Below are 21,352 nucleotides of genomic sequence, written 5' to 3'. Positions count from 1 at the left end.
TTTCTCTATGGTGTTTTCAACAGGTATACTCACGGTGCTTGGCCAGCACCCTTACCCTCAAGTCAGAAAGCCATAAACTTATTTATTCCAGGTACAGTAATTAGTATTATTAATTAAACACTCCTCTGGCTTTTGTCTTCTGTTTGACACTTTCCAGGCTTCAAATAGCTTCTCTGCTTAATCAAGTTTTTATGATTACTCTCTGAATTGGGTTCCTGTAACCACATCACTCCTACGGTATTAATGTAAGTTCCTCCATAGTCTAGGTTTTGAGGATTATATGTTTTCCAAAGGCTGGGACAAATTCATGGGGTTCCTGTAAAGGGTCACACAGTAATGGATGTAATTCTTGGAATCATATAATACAGCCCTGCAATTAGATATTGTCTTTCCCAAACTTCACTGGAGAAAACAGGCCTGAACTGCACAGCAGCCCTAGTCCTACCTCATAACAGAAGCAATCACCCTATCTCTTCACTAAGAATTATTGATAGGATGGCCAGTACATTGGAATATACCATACAATTCTTCAAATCTTCCTTTCCTCCAAATACTGACGTTCCAATTATCTGAATTTCAAGTTTTGCCAAAGAAGCAGAATTTCTAACAGAAGAAACTTGGTATGTCAGCAAATTTAAATTAGGCACAGAGGCTGACCATAATGATAGAAAGGCTTCCCTGAGGAGTTTATATATAAATATTGTCCTTGTCTGTAGTTGATTCCATCCTGGAAACAGGGAAGTTGAGTCCCCAGTCAGGTGTGCCCTTTGAGTTCTAAGAGCCACAGGCTAGAATGATCAACTCTCTCACTACTGCACTCCACAGACACTTAGATGCAGATCACAGGCGGAGTCATCCTCATTGGCCCCAGGCATCATTTCACATCCAGTTCTGCATTTGCTTTGTCTATATGTTGTTTGCTGACACTACACATATCTATTTGTTTAAGTTAAAGCTTTTATATCTGCAATGTTAAAAAAAAATCCACTTAACAGAGCTCATTTGAAAAGGAAGAAAGTGAAGCAAAAGGGGGAAATAGTCCTGCCCTCCAGGAATTAAAACAAGAAACCAGAAAGTCAGAAACCAAAGCCTGAGTGTTTATCTAATCTCAGTCTCTCTTGCTGGTTCTAAGATATTTCAGGTATTTTCTCCATTTCCTCCTTTTCCAAGCCACATGTGTATGCATCAGTCCTCTGAACCAGGCAATCTTAGGTCAAATTCTCTATGGGGGTAGATTTCCACAAGAATCTACCCCAAATTGGCTGAAGTATGGAAAGTAGGGAAGTCTCTTGTCTGAGTAGAAAAGCTTTTTATCCTGCTAAACAAATGAACTAAGAGTCTATGTACTCATGTCAAAATATAAGAAATGACAAAAGAGGTAGATAAATACTGGCTACTTGGGTAATAGAGCCAGGAATAAGAAATTTGTTTTGATATAAAAAACTGATTATTTTTTATTATGATTACTACTATTTGCAAATATCTCCTTTATGCTGAGAAGTTTAAAAGCATAATTTATATTCTAATTTAATTATAATAAATTTGTCCTAAAATACAGAAGCATTCCATATCATTGCCTTCAATTTAATTTTCCACTCCTTCCTTCACAGTTGCATATATCTATTGTGTAGTACTTTGTAAAACAAAGGCACATTATATAAATGTGAGAAGTCATTATCATGTACTTACTATGCAAGACTGTACAATGCCCAGAGCAGTGAAGGGAAGGCAATTCTCTATACAGAGCAATTTTTGCATGTTGCTGATACTTTTCTCAAATCACAATCATTTCCATGGTAACTGACTGTGATATCCAAAAGACAGCCACTGTCTTCTAAGATCTAGCAGAAAAATAATTTTGTCTCTGAATGCAAAAGCATCTTAGTCAATCACAAACGTTGTCAATAATTAGCAATAATAACAAGGGGAATTCAATTATAGGCACAGCAAATTGCTTTTTATTTAAATGTTCTCTCTTTAATGCATCCCAGTGTGAAAGTCCCCCTTTAAATTAGTGAAAGCATATGTAATCTTGATACCTCCACTGGGGGTTGTAGGAATATACGTAGTCTCACTCTTCGGTTGAGTATTTAGAGGCTTAGACAAAATTATACTGTTGTAGGTACTTCATAATAACAGATATCAATCACGATTTAGATAATTAAGAGTATTCTAGCTTTATTCCATTTTCCTCCAGCTGTAAAATTCTTGTCTACTTGCTTAATACATTCATGTTTATGTAAATTTAAATGCAATCATAACCATTCTATGATCATTATCAGAACAGGATGGACCATCTCTGTTTCATTTTCTGATGCTTTTTAACCTTATGGAAATGTCTAACAAATGTTCTACAAGAACAGAGCAAAGAGGACCCATCTCATTTTGGTTCCTGTCAGTTGGGTTTAATTTTTGCACTAGGTATCATTGTAACCGATAGTAGAGATGTGAAAATTTTATGAAGAGGAACCATGGCATCTGTAGAAAGAACCCAAGATGTGCACCCTTCAGTAACTTCATTAAAGAGATGAGGCTAAAAGAATTCAATTTGGGCATCCTGGGGAAACTTGCCTTGAGGTCAACGTTTATTAACTTACAAGAACTCTTCAGTGTATATCCTTCTTGCTTCTCTTCTCTAAAAAGAAGTCATATTCCTAAAAATGACCGTTCTGCTCACTGATTTGGAACTTGGCATAGATGCATAGGGTATGCAAATTAGATCAGTAGCAGAGCTGAGAAATTCAAAGTATGGTAAACATAAGCTACAAGCAACTTTCTTTTCTGAGGTATATACTCTAGTATTTTCATCCCATCCAGTTCAAGGAAATGTATTTCTAGCTGATTTAATCTATGTGAACATCACAAAAAATTGCCTGCATTGTGCCACAAGCCAATTTTTAGTGATGTTAATTATAAGCACTTAGGTGATTTTTACACCTTTAGTCTTTGTATTTGGCTTTATTATATGTTGCATCATCTCTACAATTATAAGCTCTTCAACGCTGTCAACTCTTGCTGCGAATTAACCCACTATGTAATTTAGCATATATTACACACAGCAAAAGATGAATGTGGTGGATTAAACAGGGCCCCAGATGCTTTGACATGCCTCTCATCGAGAGGTGGAGTCTAATCCCTCTCATCTTAAATCTAGGTTAGAATTTGTGACTTGCTTGACTAACAGAATATGAAGAAGTGGTGTTGTTGGACTTTTGAAGCTAAGTTATAAGAAGCTTTACAGCTTCTGCCTAAGTCTCGTGGAATGCTCTCTCTAGGAATCCTGAGATTCCAGGCAAAAAAGACGCTAAACTACTGTGAAACCACAGTCCCGGAAGGACCATAACTAAGATCTACAATTTATAATCTCAGCTGAGCCCAGCCTTCAAGCCATCCCTGGCAAGGTGTTTCATATGTTAGTGAAGCCATCTTGGACCCTCCATGGGCTGAATACCGTTAAGGGGCCCTGGCTGGCGCACTGTGGAGTAAGATAATCTCCTAGCTAACTCCTGCCTGTATCCCTGACCCATAAAATCTGGAGAAGTAATGAAGTGTTTGTTTGTTCTTCCAAAGCTCTCAGTTTTGGGTTGGTTTATTCTGCAGCAATAGATAAATCAAAATTAGAAGAAAAAAAAGTGCCAATATTTTTGTTTTTTTTTTAGATACAGCAAAATGTTTATTCTAATGACAAGTTAGAAAACTTTTTTTTAACTCTTTTTCTCTACTACTAAACATAATTTAGAATCAATTCAATGGCAGCTAACAGCAACAACAAATTTTTTTTCTGTCTCTTCAGCATTATCCTTATCATTGATGTTCTATATTTTATCCTCTTTGTTTTTCATTTAAAATATCATGTTTAGGTAAAGCTAGTAATGATATTTTCTGAGAGAGAAGAAAGTGATGTGAAATCACACAAAGGTCCCTTACTATATATCTGTGAAAGTCATGTAAAATACTACATTTAAATATTATACTATTATAAATTTGCTGATTAGTAGTGGAGAGCTTACAGTAACAAAGCTTATAGCGGAATAGCAGGTTCAGTTATTTTGAGACAATGTATTATTACACAATTTTTAGGAATATCAAAAATGTGCTATAGTGTCCAATTAAAATCAAGGAACAAAATGGCTTGAAATCATGGAAAGAAAGAAAAAATATCAATCAATAACATAAAAACAAAATGTCTAATTGCAAGCTGACACTTCCCACTTGAGGAAAGGAAGAAGCACTTGAGAAGGGCTCTAGTGACTAGTACAGTGCCTTGCACATAATTCTGCTAATATATTTGCTAAATTAATGAATTAGAGGATATAGAATTTCTAAAGAGAAATAGAAACAAAAATATTTTTTTAATGAACTATGATTAAAAAAAAGGGAATTCACAACTGGCACCAAGAAGGTTGGCAAATAGGAGAATATACACAAGAAACAATTACAAGTAGAAGAAATTCAACATAATCCATTCCTTCCAAATAAATAAAATTCTTCCTAGAGAAGGTATAGATAGATGAATAAATGGATGAATAGATGGATGGATGGATAGGTAGATGGATGGATAGGTAGATGGATGGATGGACACAGACATTTATATTTACACACCATCTAAAGAAGCAGCATCTTATATTCCACGTAATAAAAAGACAGAAATAAGCACAAAAACTTAAGTTATTCCTTTTGAGCTCCTCATAGAATAAAATTATATTTGTGCATGGGTTGAGTGTGACTGATGTTTTTATATCTTTTTTAAATTAAAGACTATCACTTTGGAAGATAATGTAAAGTAGGCTGTTTTACATATCTTTTAGATGTATTTACATATACATATAAGGATCTTTGGTGGCACAAAAGGTTAAGCACTTGGCTACTAACCATAAGGTTGGTGGTTCAAACCCACCCAGGGCTGCACAGTAGAAAGACCTGATGATCTGTTTCCAAAGAGATTAGAGCTGAGAAAACCCTATGAGGCAGTTCTACTCTGTCACATGGGGGTGCTATGAGTCAGAGTCCACCTGATGGTACCTAACAGCACCAACATTGCTACACTTGTTTCATTACTATGTCTAGTACTTACAACATACGCATACTATCTGATTTTAACAATTTGCTTTGTCTTAGGCTGTAAAACAAACAAAGTCCCAGGTAAATTAACAAGTCTCGCCAGTTCTGTCTGTTTTTTATCTGTGCTATCCACAGAGTCACTATGAGTCAGAACCGACTCGACAGCAACAGGTTTGGTTTGGTTTATCCAATATGGAGGGAGCCATAGTAGCGCAGTGGTTAAGCTCTCAGCGGCTAGCTAAAACCACCAACAATCTGCTTCCATAAAGATTACAGCCTTGGAAACTCTACAGGGAAGTCATATAGAGACTCTATGAGTTAGATTCGACTCAACAGCAATAGGTTTGGTTTTTGGTTTATCCAAGATGGTAGTGCTAGCCACAAGTGGCTTCTGAGCATTTGAAAGTTGGCTGGTGCAACTTTTAATTAATTGCAATTTAAGTTTAAATAAACACATGTGGCTAGTGGTTACTTTTCTGGGCAGCACAGGTAGAGACAAAGCTAGGGTACTACAGAAGAATTACAATAAAGTATGGTCATATATTCAGAGCTTCAGTTAGCAACAAGCCGCTGCCTACAGAGATGGTTAGTACAGACAGCCTCTTACCAAAATCAACAAATCAGAAAATAGGAAACTTAAAACTGAATTTTGGAATGGGAAATAGGACAATTAGGCAACTATCAATATTCTAGAGAGTACCAAAGTTAGCATGTAGTTCTGAAGGCTGACTAAGCAAGATATGCAATTTTAATGTGGACAAATTTACAGTCTCCTTGGTCTTCCACTGAACAGAAAATATGGTGAGCACATGGATTGTAAGATCTTGGGTCATGTGTCCACAAAGACCCGACAAAGTGGATCACGTAGTGTGTTCATGATTGCCTTTGTCTTATAATGTTCTCAATGGGCATTGTAGGTATTATTAATAGCAATGAGTACCTTTTTCTTTTAACTTGAATATTCTCTCACACATGTCAGGTGGGTGTTATTGCCCATTCTTTTCTAACGAATAAACTGAAAAACAAAGTGATTAAGTGAGCACAGGTAGTCCCTGACTCTGTCATAATTCAGCTCTGAATACCTCATTTTTTTTTTTTAGTTTTCATTATTATTGCCTTTTATCATCAGTATCTTTATAGATCCCATGCCTATTTGTCTTTGGGGGGTGGAACATTGTATGTAGAACATATTACTAACAATAAGATGTAAAAGCAGATTATCGTAAGTGTGGTTCACAGTAACTCGAATACATTGTAAATTACAGACTACCTGTACCAAATATATTAATTACCCTTGCTACTGCGTCAAAGCTGCCTTCAGAGACTACAAATCCGTTTCAGTGATTTTTTTCCCAGATATCTTCAAAAATCCTCTGCTTTTTCTTTTTATCACCCTTCCATATCCCCACCGAACCATTCTAGAAATACTTAGATCAATTTCAAAATGTTATACTCGCTGCTTGATTTAAACTATCGCTCTCTATAGGGAACCACCAACCCACCCACCTCAGAGAGACACAGCTTGTATTCATGTAGGTACTAGAGCCACTAATCACACTTCCTTTATTCCAAAACTTGAAGGATATGCCCGGAATGAAGAGGCCAACTGCTCCTGAAATCCTCAAACTAACAGGTTGTCTGTAGTCCCTGGAGTGAAAGTTTGGTCGTGTAAGACTTGGATTGCAAAATAGTTAACAGCTATGCAGTAGAGACTTTCTTAAAACTTTCTGCTTAGAGAACTCTGCAAGTCAAAGCTATTTCAAAAGCTCAGAAACCAAAGGAATCAGGGGGTGGGTCCTGCTCTGCGTGTTTTCAGCCGTCTGCAAGAGCTTCAGTGCCATGGTGTTTCACCAGCGTGTCTGAGCAGTAAACCCAGCGGGAAAGAAGCTAGAGGGGGAGAGTTACTACCAGATGGGGCATGGTATAAACTGCAAAACTCTGTGCTTTTACAAAAAGAGTTGCAAAACCAAAGAGGTGTCAGCAGCCTGGGAGTTCCATGTAGCAGGCCCTGCAGTGCTTTTCCCTGGTACGTTTCTGCCTGGGGCATAATTTATATAAAACCTGAAAACTCAAAAAATCTGCGGTTTTTGAGTCAAACTTCTAAACCAGTGAGTGACAACATTTCTAGGTTCATATTAAATGCTGCTTCCTCTCTGGGGAAAGAGGAGGAGATAAACAAACTCCGAAGAGGCAGATTGAATTTGCCACACGTGGAGTTGATACTCCGTCATCTTTTTTGCTGTCTTTCTAAATGGGCTCTGTGATTGTCTTTAATAAAATGGCCCAAAGAAAGAAATATTAGTATCACTGCTGAGAAAAACTAGTGTGCTTTTCCCAGCATTGTGGGAACATTTGGAGAGACCATGAGCAAATATTCAGGTTAGGCAGACATCTGCCAAGGTATCTCAATGAAAAGGGCATTTGGAACTTCTGTCTGGAATACATTTTGCCAAATGAAAGTACCAAAGACAGAATAAAATATATTAAACAATAGATGGTTGTTTTAGGCGGATGAGGGGAGGGATTAAAAGACAGGAAAATGAGTATCTGTCTAAACATCCAAATACAGGTGAAATTTTTTTTTTTAAAAATTGGGCCAACTTAAAATTATTCATTTTACTAAATATAAGTATATAAAATAAATGAATAATTTAATAGGGAGAGACGAGAGAGAATATGAGCTGCCTGGAGAGGTAAATTCCCAGCTTGAGCTAAGTATTCTTTCCAGACTATTCTCTTTGAAAGTATTTTCTGCCAAAAGTACGCTCCCAGGCTCACCTTGGGTGATGCATTAACATTCTGAAAGCTTTTACCTAAACGAGTATGTGAAACTCCCTGAATAGCTACAAGCCCTGTAGACTCAGTAACTTTGCCTATTAATTAACAAAGGGACAAGGGAAAGGAAGTAGAGGGCAAAACAGAAAAGTGTAGGGCAAGAAGACTTGCTGTTTCTATTCAGTCCCGGGATAACAACAACAGAAATGAAAATGCATGGCTTATAGCCTCTCTTTTCTGGGCAGTTTGTTGAAATAGCTGGAGTTTGGATTTAAATCATATAAATTAGCTGATCAGTGATCTGTATATGTATGGCTTGCATGTGTGTATATATTATATATATACAGAGTTTTTCGCACATATACACAGACTCAGAATGCTTACTGAGAAGTATAAATATTTATAACACATTTGTAAATTCTGTTTAAGAAAATGCTGTTATGGATAGTTTCACTTCAAAAATTGTGATGCTGGGATTTTTACAAATATATTTCCTATTAGAAAGCAGGTACACATAAAATGCTAATAAGATGAAGAGCCACTGTAATTATTTCCCTCACCACTCAGAAATTAAAGGGATGACTGGATTTTAAAGATACAGAGGATACATGGCAATGAAATATTTATTAACTTTACCAGAAGCATCAGACACAGGTCATTTTTCCTTTATAAACAACTGATCTATTTGGATAGGAAAATGTCACATTGAAACACAGAAGCAACTGGATTGGGGATAGAAAAAAAGATTGGATACACAAGTTCTAGATGAATTTCAAAGTAACAGATCAGTCCCTGACAAAAGCAGCACTGAAGAGTTTTGATAATATAAATATGTAGAGGCTATGCTCCAGCTTGGAGAAGATGTAAAAACCAACACTGCCTAAACCTAATGTGATTTCAATATAAATCATATGTTTGCTTTCACTATTTCCCGATAGAATTACAGAATTTAAAACAGCATATTCCATCCATGCTAAACTGATCATTTTTTTCCCCTAAGTGACAAATAATGTTTCCTAAGAATTGTTAAACTGACTTCTTCTTCCCTATGGATCAGAAATGAAAATTAAATGTGTTGACTTCTGGTTCTAATATATGAGGTTATCAAAATTTATGTAATAATCAGGCATAATGTCTGAGTGATTATTCCATGACTATTATATCCCAATATAAGGAGGCACAAATATATAAAACTAGTAACTAATCACTTAAAATTTTATACTAAAAATCAAAATATTGAAAATCAAAATATATATGGTAGTAGTATAAAAAAAAAAAAAAACCTTTGAGAATAGACTTTTCAATCAGTTACTGAATTTATTTACTCTACAAAATCCTGTTCATTATGCTATGTGACTTAGGATATATCACAGAGTTATGAAAATATTTCCCTATATTCAGGGGACTCTTTTTGCAGGATCAAACTATATGATAAATATATGAAACTAACACCAAAGACAAAACTGTTAAGAAAAGAAGTGATTTTGAATGGGCTGGGATAACGAGAGGATATTTTTTGAAAGAAGTAGAACTAGATTCACGCCTGAAAAGATGAAGGTGTTAATAACAAGCAGTTTAATGTTTTGGTAATGGGATATCCAACATTTGGAATAGGGGGAACTAGACTGACTTTTGAACGTTAATATTTAAAATCTAAATCTAGAAATTACAATGAGACTGGCTCCCACTAAACCGTAATGTGTTCAAATTTATCAAAATATTTAAAGAAGATGTTTCTTCAGCAGGGGTATGAGTTAGCTAAGGAATCCTAGAAAAGAGAATATTGGAGGAAAATGGCAATGCCACTTACTGTCTAGGCAGAAAAGCCAAGGTGCTCAGAGATGATTAAATATGTGATTCATCCCATCTCCCTTAGTCTGATTTCCTGGTGATCTCCACACAAGCTTCCAGCTCCATGTTTCTGCCCTTCCAGGAAAATGTGATGGGTACTGAAATGTGCTATAGAGTAGAAGTTAAGTGTTGCCTCTGAAGATTACCATCTGAACTCATAACCTGGCTCCACCACTTACTAGCTGTGTTACATGTCTTTGTGACTCAATTTCTAAATGCATAAAATGGATCTAATAACAGTGGCTACTTCATAGATTTGTTGAAAGAATTAAGTGGATATAACACACTTGGTGGAATGCCTGGCTTGTCACTAACATACCAGGGACTGGCAGAACATACTAAAGAAAAATGTCACAATGGGTTAACTATTTCCATTTAAAAATTATGATTACAAGCCCAATAGCACTCAATACTTCTGGAAACTTACTAGAACTCTGTATGCCCTTTCAACCAGAACTGTCTCCTCTCTTCTCAAACTTCTTAATATATTTCTTCTATTTTCAGTTCCCTGTCTCCCTTTCAGCTGATAGAATGTTATGAAGAGGACTAGCAATGTGGAGAGTACGTATAGAGGGATATAAAGTCCATACCCCTAAACCTATATCCATCTTCTTTTCTTCTATTGTAATTTTGACAAGATTCCTTTCCTTAAAAAGGCCAGTCTTTCTGCACAAAAACCAAAATTATGCTAGTTATTTCAACAGAGAGAATTTAATAGATTGAATCAGTTACAGTGGTGTTGAATTGAAAAAGCAAGAAGGGAACTCTCAGGTAAAGATTACAGGAAGCAGCTTCTCTAGAGTTGAAGAACAAATTAAAAGGATTGGAGTTATCAGAACCTAGAAGAAAAGCCCCAAGGAGCTGGGAACCAGCCCTCTGAGGTGAGGACACTTTCTGTTACTGATCTCCAAGTAAGCTTTCGGCTGTGAGGTGTGCAGTGAGACTGGTTCTGAGAATATGGAAAGAAGCTAGAAACTGGAACCATGGGATGTCAGGGCAACACTGATAGAAATAGGCAGGAAACAGGAAGAAGGAAGTCTCTTCTTCCATCTAACTTCCAGACTCCCTCTACTGCCACCTGTTGGTAGATACTAACTGGAAACCACCAGGCCATTTCTGGAAGAGGAGATGTAGTTTACAGGAGATACATATGAGCCCTGACCTGGCATCACAAAGAAGAATATAGAAGAATGGGTTTGGAGTTGAGAGACAGTAAATTTATAAGCAAAGTATTTTGTTATTTCCTTTTTCTCTTGCATCTTAAATTTCTCCCACTCCATCATATAATTCCATCAGCTTTTAAACATACTCCTCTAATTAATACCTTCCCTGGACTTTATCTCTATATATATACTGACCACATTGTTAGTAGCCTTCAAAACATTCTCTAAAGATTTCTCCATAAACCCTATTTCCACTGAATTACCTGAAAACAAACCAATTTTCATGGGGTCATTTCTGACTCAAGACAACCCCATGTGTTGCAGAGTACAACCGCACTTCATAGGATTTTAATGGCTGTGACTTTTCATAAGCAGACTTACCATTCAAAAATTAAACCACTTAAATTTGGCTTTCACCCCATCCTTTAGCAAAATTCCATAAACACTGTATCACACCAGTGTTACCATTTCCAAATGCTCCTGCTTTGTACTTATCTGACTTCACCTCAGAGTTTATTCAATCTTACTGGCTGCTCTCCTTCCTGAAACCCTCTGCTGTGTGTATTCTCATAAATTCCTGTTCTCTTCACTAGTTGCTCTTATCAGTCTCTCTTACCTACTTATTCTGCTCTGCTTCTAAACATTATTATGTCATATGTCTTGATCCTGGTATATAAGCTTTTTTTGAGCTTCATTCATTGTGTAAAGAATCTAATGAAGCCTCAAGTTTTAAACAGCGTCTATGTGCGCTAAACTCCAAATTCATATATCCAAATGATATTTCTCTTCTGAACTGTAGACTTATACATCCAATAGCCTACTCATAGTGTCTTACACTGTAGTAAATGCACCTCAAATATAATATGCTTCAGACGATACTGTTCATTCTTCCTTAAAACTTTTTCCTATTTTAGTCTTCTCTAATTCAGGAAATGGAGTCAATCCCTACCAATTGCTCAAGAGAAACTAAGGAGTTGTCTCTGATGATTCCATTTCTTTCATTTTCCATACCCAATACAGCAGCATGTCATTGCTTTTACCTCCAAATATATATAAAATTCATCCACTTGTTGCCATTTCCTCTTTTAGCACTAACAATCACAGCATCATAATCTCCCATACAGACCATTCTCATAGCTTCTTGTCTGGTTACCCTCCTTCTAAGTATATCCCATTCTAATTCAATCTCTCCATAGTAGCCCGAGTGATCGTTTGAAAAAATAAAATAAAGTAAAATCTGGTTACTTCCTTTTGAAAATAATCCAATGGCTTTCTATTTCACTTAGAATAAATTCTTAATGATATCCCATAGCCTACAGGGGCTCGTCCAACTATCTGACTTCCCCATGTACAACTCTTCCCACATACAAATCCCTACATTCCAACAACACTGAATTTTTTAAATTACTTCAATTTTTGACCATTTATCAGGTGCTACCATTATGCTAAGCAAATGTTCTACCCTCATGAATATAGAGTCTAATAGAAAATAACATAAATACATATATTTGTATATATATATACACACACACGCACACATATATATACACATATATACATATGATTACATATTTTAGTACTATTGTGTAGGAAATAAACACAAGAGTTTAGGACAAAACTAACAGAGTGGTTGGTGGAGGATTAAAATGAATTCTGCAAAATGAGTAAAGAATGAGAAGGAAAAAAAAAATTCCAAAGAGAGGAAACACCATGTGCAAACGTCCAAAAAGCTTATGGTAAAATAGGATCTAGCAAAAGTTTAGGATGGCCTCAGAGTTGTAAGTGAAAGGGAAAGTAGACAGGGGTATGGTTGAAGATACAGGCAGCAGCTTGATGAATCAGGGCATTATGGGTTTCTCAGCTTTGACACTATTGACATTTTGGGCCTGATGTCTTTGACGTGGGTGGTGGTACCGTGCATTGAAGGAGGTTTAGTAGAATCCCTGACCTCTAGAAGCCAGGAGTTCCTCCTGTCAATAGTGGTGGCAACAAAAATTTCTCCAGATATTGCCAAATATTCCTTAGAGGGCAAAATTACTCTCAGTTGAGAACCACTGGATTGTATTAAGAAGTTGGAATTTTATTCTAAGATGAAGCATGGAATCTGTTCCTTATATTAATACATGTAATTATTCATTCATTTATTCAGTAAATATTTATGAAGAACCTACTATATGGGAGGCTAAGCCAACATGGTGCTATAGACAGAAGCATCATGCTGTTCTTCCACAGCAAAGACCCGAAAAACTAAGTAAAACAGAGACAAATGTCAATCCTGGAGCCCTAAGCATCAAATAAGAGATAAAGAACTCAACCAAACACCGAATGGAAAAAGAAACTGACAAAGAATAGAGAGCAAGGAGATATACAGAGTGAGGTCCCTTATCAGCCAATGCAGCATGGATTCATCATCTTGGACTCCTGTCAGAGATCAGTGGACAGGGAGTACAGGAAAGCAACTTCATGGAGATCCCTTCAGGAGACAGAGCACCACTGGACCTGCCCTACTGCAACATAGCTGAGTGACTGGCCCTACCCATTGGACAAAGAGGTGAAAAGTATCGTGAATATAGATGAGCAAACAACAAAGAACACAAAGCCTGCCCTCTCAGACATAAGCAAATAAAACAAAAAATCAGTATGAAACAAACAAATCAACAATCAATCAACCAAGAAAATAACTACTGGATGTCCAGAATACAGAAAACAATATCAAAACATATTAAAAAAAAAACTGTTCAGCATCCAAATAAAGAGTAGCAATCCAAAATAATACACCAGATGACTTTCCAGTAGAAACAAAGGAACTGGAACTACCTGATAGGGAATTAAAATCTTTAATATTCAGAGTTATCCAAGAGTTGAAGCAAAAAGACAAAAATGAGGAAAAATAAACAAATTCATGGAAAAGGCAAACAAAACAAAGGAAAAATTCAAGAAAACAATACAGTAACAAAATGTCAAATTCACAACTAGAAATCATACAAAAACAACAATTAGAAATCCAAAAGATAAACAACAAGATTTCAGAAATGGACAGTGTCATAGAAAATTTGAAAGGCAGGTTTGAAATGATGGAAGACAGGATCAGTAAAATTGAAGACAAATACTTGGATAACAATTTGTTTGAGAAAAAATCAGTAAAAAACAATGAAGAAAAATGAACAAACCCTGAGAGCGATGTGGGATACAATCAAGAGCAAAAATTTGTGAGTGATCAGAGTTCCAGAAAACGAGGAGAAAACGGAGAATACAGAGAGGGTCATAGAAGAATTGCTGACAGAAAACTTCCCTAATATCATGAAAGATGAATAGCTGACCATCCAAGAAGCTCAACGAACTACATATAGGATAGACCCCAAAAGGAAATCACCGAGGCATATCATAATTACACTTGCTAAAACCAAAGACAAAGAAAGAATCCTGAGAGCATCTCGAGAAAAATGGAAAGTCACATACAGAAGGGAAACAATAACATTAAGCTCTGATTACTCGGCAGAAACCATGCAAGCAAGAAGGCAATGGCATGACATATATAAAACCTTGAAAGAAAAAAATTGCCAACCAAGAATAATATATCCTACAAAACTCTCATTCAAATATGATGGTGAAATTAGGACATTTCCAGATAAACAGAAGTTAAGGCACTATGTAAAAACCAAACCAAATTTACCAGAATTATTAAAGGGAGTCCTTTGGTTTGGTTTGAAAACAAACAACATCAGACGACAGCCTGAATCTGGGGCACAAGATCACACCAGCCAGATACCAACCTAGGAAATGAACTCTCAAGGATTATTCAAAACTAAAATATTTACAACAGGGACCAAGAGAGGTTAATCTGTAAATGACAAAAACATCAGAACAATAAAAGACGGAATAAACTGCGTAGGTTTAGAACTTTCTAACGGAGAGGAAGGCAAGGCGATATCAAATAATAAAAAACTAGTTCAAACCTAGGAAGATAAGGGTAAATTTCAAGATAACCACAAAGAAAGTTAACAAACCTATTGTCATGGTTTGAATTATGTCCCCCAAAAAATATGTGTATCAATTTGGCTGGGCCATGATTCCCAGAATTGCGTGGTTGGCCTCCATTTTGTGGTTATAATTTTATGTTAAAGAAGATTAGGGGGGGATTGTAACATCACCCTTACCCAGGTCACAACCCTGATCCAAAGTAAAGGGAGGTTCCCTAGGGTGTGGCCTGTACCACCTTTTACCTTACAAGAGACAAAACGAAAGGGAAGCAAACAGAGAAGTGGGACCTCATACCACCAAGAAAGCAGTGCCAGGAGCAAAGTGTGTACTTTGGACCTGGGGTCCCCACACAGAGAAGCTCCTAGTCCTGGGGAACATCAATGAGAAGGCTGACAGAGAGAGAAAGCCTTCCTCTGGAGCTGACACCCTGAATTTGGACTTTTAGCCTACTTTACCATAAGGAAATAAACTTCTCTTTGTTAAAGCCATCCACTTGTGGTATTTCTGTTATAGCAGCACTAGATAACTAAGACACCTACTCACCAAAATCAAGAAAAAAGAAAAACATAAAGTCTCAGTAAAAACAAAATTTACAAAAACAAAATAAATGAAAAAAAAAAAATCCACAAACAAAAGGAATTTAGTACAGGATAGTAAGAGGAACAAAGAAAACGTCAGCACCACAAAAAAAGCACTACAAAATAACAGGAATAAATTCACACCTATCAATAGTTACACCGAACATAAATGGCCTAAATGCACCCATAAAGAGACAGAGAGTGGAATAATTGATAAAAAAAAAAAAAAGGATCCATCAATATGTTGTCTACAAGAAACACAATTTAGAAACAAAGATATAAATTTATTAAAAATCAAATGATGGAAAAAATATATCAAGCAAACAGCTACCAAAAAAGAGCAGGACTAGTAATACTAATCTCAGATAAAATAGACTTTAAAACAAAATCCACCATAAAAGACAAAGAAGGGCATTATATAATGATTAAAGAGATGATCCACCATGAAGACATAACCATAATAAATATCTACGTACCCAATGACAGGGCTCCAAAATACATCAAACAAACTCTAACAGCACTGAAAAGAGAAATAGACAGTTCCACAAGAATACTAGCAGACTTCAACACACGACTCTCAGTAAAGGGCAGAACATCTAGAAAGAAACTCAACAAAGATACAGAAGACCTAAAGGCCACAATCAGCCAACTTAAACTCATAGACATATACAGAACAATCCACCCAACAGCTACAAAGTACACATTATTTTCCAACGCACATGGAACATTCTCCAGAATAGACCAAATCTTAGGCCACAAAGCAACCCTCAAAAAAAATCCAAAACATTGAGATAATGCAAAGTATGTTCTCTGATCACAACACCATCAAAGTAGAAGTTAACAACAAGAAGAGGAAGGAAAAACAATTGATTACATAGAAACTGAATGACACACTGCTTAAAAACCACTGGGTAATAGAAGAAATCAAAGATGAAATCAAAAATTCCTAGAATCAAACAGGAATGAAAACATATCATACCGAAACCTTTGGGAAACAGCAAAGGCAGTGCTCAGAGGTCAATTTATAGCAATAGATGCACACATCAAAAAAGAGGAAAGGAACAAAGTCAAAACATTAGCTACACAACTAGAACAAATAGAGAACAGCAAAAGAATCCCACAGCTACCATAAGAAGGAAATAATAAAGATCAGAGCAGAAATAAATGAAATGGAGAATAGAAAAACAATAGAAAGAATCAACAAAACCAGAAATTGGTTCTTTGAAAGGATCAACAAAATCGACAAACTGCTGGCCAAACTGACAAAAGAAAAACAGGAGAGGATGCAATTAACCCAAATAAGAAATGAAATGGGGGACAGTACAACAGACCCAGCTGAAATAAAAAGATCATAACACAGTATTATAAAAAACTATACTCCAACAAATTTGAAAACCTAGAGGAAATGGATAAATTTTAGAAACACACTAACTACCCAACCTAACACAAAATGATGTTGTAAATCTGAACAGACGCATAATAAGAGACTGAAAAAGTAAAAAAAAAAAAAAAAAACTCCACACAAAAAAAGCCCTGGTGCAGATGGCTTCACTAGAGAATTCTACCAAACACTCAGAGAATAGCTTTCACCAGTACTACTCAAAATATTTCAGAACATAGAAAAGGAGGGGATACTTCCAAATTCATTCTATGAAGCCAGCATAACGCTGATACCAAAACCAGGCAAAGATGCCACACAAAAAAAAGAAAATTACAGACCAATATTTCTCATGAATATAAATCCAAAAATTCTCAACAAAATTCTAGCCAATAGACTTCAGCATTGTCTCAAAAAAAATACACCACGACCAAGTAGGATTCATAGCAGGTATGCAAGTATGGTTCAATATTAGAAAATCAATCAACATAATCCACTACATAAATAAAAGAAAAGAAAAGGATCACATGATCATCTCGATCTATGAGAAAATGCATTCAACAAAGTCCAACAACAATTGCTGATACACACTCTCAATAAAATAAGTATAGAAGGGAAATTCCTCAACATAATACAGGGGACCTATACAAAACCAACAGCCAACATCATTCTTAATGGAGAGAGGCTGAAAACATTCCCCCTGAGAAAAGGAACAAGACAAGGATGTCCTTTATCACCACTCCTATTTAACGTTGTGCTGGAAGTCCTAGTTAGAGCAATAAGGCAAGAAAAAGAAATACAGGGCATCCAAATTGGTAATGAAGAAGTAAAACTGTCCTTATTTGAAATGATATGATACTATACATAGAAAACCAAAAAGACTTCATGAGAAAACTATTGGAACTAACAGAAAGATTCAGCAGAGTAGCAGTATACAAGATAAACATACAAAAGTTAGTTGGAGTCTTATATACCAATAAAGAGAACAATGAAAAGGAAATCAGGGAAACAATACCATTTATAATAGCCCTAAAAAAACAAACTATTAGGAATAAATGTAACCAGGGATGTAAAAGACCTATATGAAGAAAACTACAAAACACTACTGCAAGAAACCCAAAGGGATCTGCGTAAATGGAAAAACATACCATGCTCAGGGATAGGTAGACTTAGCATAATGAAAATGACAATTCTACCCAAAGCAATTTACAAATACAATGCAATCCCAATCCAAATACCAACAGCATTCTTTAAAGAGGTGGAAAAAATAATCATTATATTTATATGAAAAGGAAAGAAGCCCTGAATAAGTAAAGCATTATTGAAGAAGAAGAATAAAGTAGAAGGACTGACACTGACATCAGAACCTGTTACACAGCTACAGTAGTCAAAATAGTCTGGTATTGGTACAAGGACAGATACTTGACCAATGGGACAGAATTGAGAACCCAGATGTAAATCCATTCATCTTCAGTCACCTGATCTTCGACAAGAGACCAAAGTCCATCAAATGAGGAAAAGACAGTCTTTTTAACAAATGGTCTGGCAAAACTGGATGTCCATCAGCTAAAAAATGAAACAGGACCCATACCTCACACCATACACAAAAAGTAATTCAAAATACATCAAAGGCCAAAATATTCAACAAAAAGCTATAAAGATTATAGCAGAAAAAATATAATCAATGCTAGAGGCCCTAATACATGGCATTAACAGGATACAAACCATAACTAATGACACACAAACTCCAGAAGGTAAACTAGATAACCGAGATCTTCTAAAAATTAAATACTTATGCTCATCAAAAAACTTCACCAAAAGAATAAAAAGAGAACCTACAGACTGGGAAAAAATTTTTGGCTATGACAAATCTGATAAAGTCTTAATCTCTAAAATCTACAGGAAATCCAACACCCCTACAACAAAAAGACAAATTACCCAATTAAAAAATGGGCAAAGGAAATGAACAGACATTTCACCAAAGAAGACATTCAAGTGGCTAACAGACACATGAGGAAATGCTTGCAATCACTAGCCATTAGAGAAACGCAAATCAAAACGACAATGAGATACCATCTCACCTCAGCGTTACCAGCACAAATACAAAAAACAGAAAATAATAAATGTTGAAGAGGCTGTGGGGAGATTGGAACTCTTATGTACTGTTTATGGGAATGCAAAATGGCACAACCATTTTGGAAAATGACATATCACTTCCTTAGAAAGCTAGAAATAGAAATACCATATGATCCAGCAATTCCATTCCTAGGAATATATCCTAGAGAAATAAGAGCCATCACATGAATAGACATACACACACCCATGTTCATTGTAGCATTGTTCATAATAGTAAAAAGATGGAAAAAACCTAGATGCTCATCAACAGATGAACGGATAAGCAAACTATGGTACATACACACAATGGAATACCATGCAATCATAAAGAACAATGATGAATCTGGGAAACATCTCACAACATACATGAATCTGGAGGGCATTATTCTGAGTGAAATAAGTCAATCACAAAAGGAAAAATATTGTATGAGACTAGTAATATAAAAACTCATGAAAAGGTGTACACACAAAAAGAAACAATCTTTGAAGTTTACAAGGGAGGGAAGGGGTGGAGATGGACAAACACTAAATAGTCAATAGATAAACGGTAACTTTGGTAAAGGGTAAGACAGTACACAATACTGGGAAATCCAGCACAACTTGTCCAAGGCAAGGTCATGGAAGCTCCATAAACATATCCAAACTCCCTGAGAGACTGAATTACTGGGCTGAGGGATGTGGGGACCATGGTCTTGGGGAATAGCTAGCTCGACTGCGATTACATAGTTCATACAGAAAATGTTCTAGGAGGAGGGGCCAAGATGGTGGAGTAGTCAGATGCTTCCAGTAGACCTTCTTACAACAAAGACCCAAAAATCAAGTGATTTGATTATATATGGCAATCTGGGAGCTGGGAATATCAAAGGTAGAGGTGAGGAACCAGACTGAGTGGTGGGGGAGGGAGAGACGGTTCGGAAGCAGTGAGGAGTTCCCAGACCTGACCCGCTGAGAGCCTGAGCCCTTCAGGCCTGACCAGCTCCGGGGTGAGCGGTGAGGCAGGCAAGCAACAGTCCTCAGGAGGCAAGTTTTCTGCACCGGGTGAGACCCAGCACCAGGGAGTCTACTTGGCCACCTAGAACCAGTGAGAAGCAGCCCTCATCGGTGAAAGATAAGTACTTGCATACGGCTTACTGCGTGGATCAAAAATACCTCCCTTAGGGAAATACCTCTCTCCCATTTACCTCCCCGCTCCCTGCTCTGCACTGGGTCCCAGAACGACTTCAGCAATTGCCAAGTCCCCTGGGCCGGAAGTAGGATCTTTCACATGCCCAGAGTCATTCTCCCTGCCTTAGAGAGTGAACAAATTAACAAACAGTGGAAAAAGTAAACTGCTGGCTCCCCTAAGCCAGGAACCCAGGGTAGGCACAGCTCCTTTGCCTAAGCACAGGCATAAAGGATCCACAGACTTTATGTGCCCTTCCCCCTGCATAGACTTGCATGGGACCATTTCAACAGCATAAGCCCTCATTACCGCAGTACAACAGGGTATTTACTGGAACTCTAACTTCAACTGTTTCAGCTGTGAAGTGGCAGGTTCGTGACATTTAACACTGCTCTATGTTAAAGAGGGTTAGGGTGGGATTGTAACACCACCCTTAGCCAAGTCACATCCCTGATCCAATGTAAAGGGAGTTTCCCTGGGGTGGGGTCTGCACCACCTTTTATCTTTCAAGAGATAAAAGGAAAGAGAAGCAAGCAGAGAGTTGGAGACCTCATACCACCAAGAAAGAAGCTCCAGGAGCAGAGCACGTCCTTTGGATCCGAGGTTCCTGCCCAGAGAAGCTCCTAGTCTGGGGGAAGACTGATGATGACGAGGACGTTCCTTCAGAGCTGACAGAGAGAGAAAGACTTCCCCTGGAGATGACACCCTGAATTTGGACTTCTGGTCTGCTAAATTGTGAGAGAATAAATTTCTCTTTGTTAAAACCAGAAAAAAAAAAAAAAAAGGAAATGCTCACAATCATTAGCCATTAGAAAAATGCAGATCAAAACTACAATAAGATATCTTCTCACCTCAACAAGGCTAGCATTAATCCAAAAACCACAAAATAATAAATGCTGGAGAGGTTGTGGAAAGACTGGAACACTTCTACACTGTTGGTGGGAATGTAAAATGGTACAACCACTTTGGAAATTGATTTGGTTCTTCCTTAAAAAGCTAGAAGTAGAAGTACCATACCATCCAACTATCCTACTCCTTGGAATATATCCTAGAGAAATAAGAGCCATCACGTGAATAGATGCATGCACACCCATGTTCATTGCAGCTCTGTTCACAATAGCAAAAAGATGGAAATAACCTACATGCCCATCAATGGATGAATGGATAAATAAATTATGATATATCCACACAATGGAATGCTACGCAATGATAAAGAACAATGATGAAGCTGTGAAACATAACATGGGGGAAGCTGGAACTTATTATGCTGAGTGAATTTAGTCAGTCA

The sequence above is a fragment of the Trichechus manatus genome, unplaced genomic scaffold (assembly GCF_000243295.1).
Source record: "Trichechus manatus latirostris isolate Lorelei unplaced genomic scaffold, TriManLat1.0 scaffold00044, whole genome shotgun sequence".
In the NCBI taxonomy this organism is placed as follows: domain Eukaryota; kingdom Metazoa; phylum Chordata; class Mammalia; order Sirenia; family Trichechidae; genus Trichechus; species Trichechus manatus.
The sequence above is the reverse complement of the archived record's forward strand: the minus strand, read 5'-3'. Positions refer to the sequence as shown.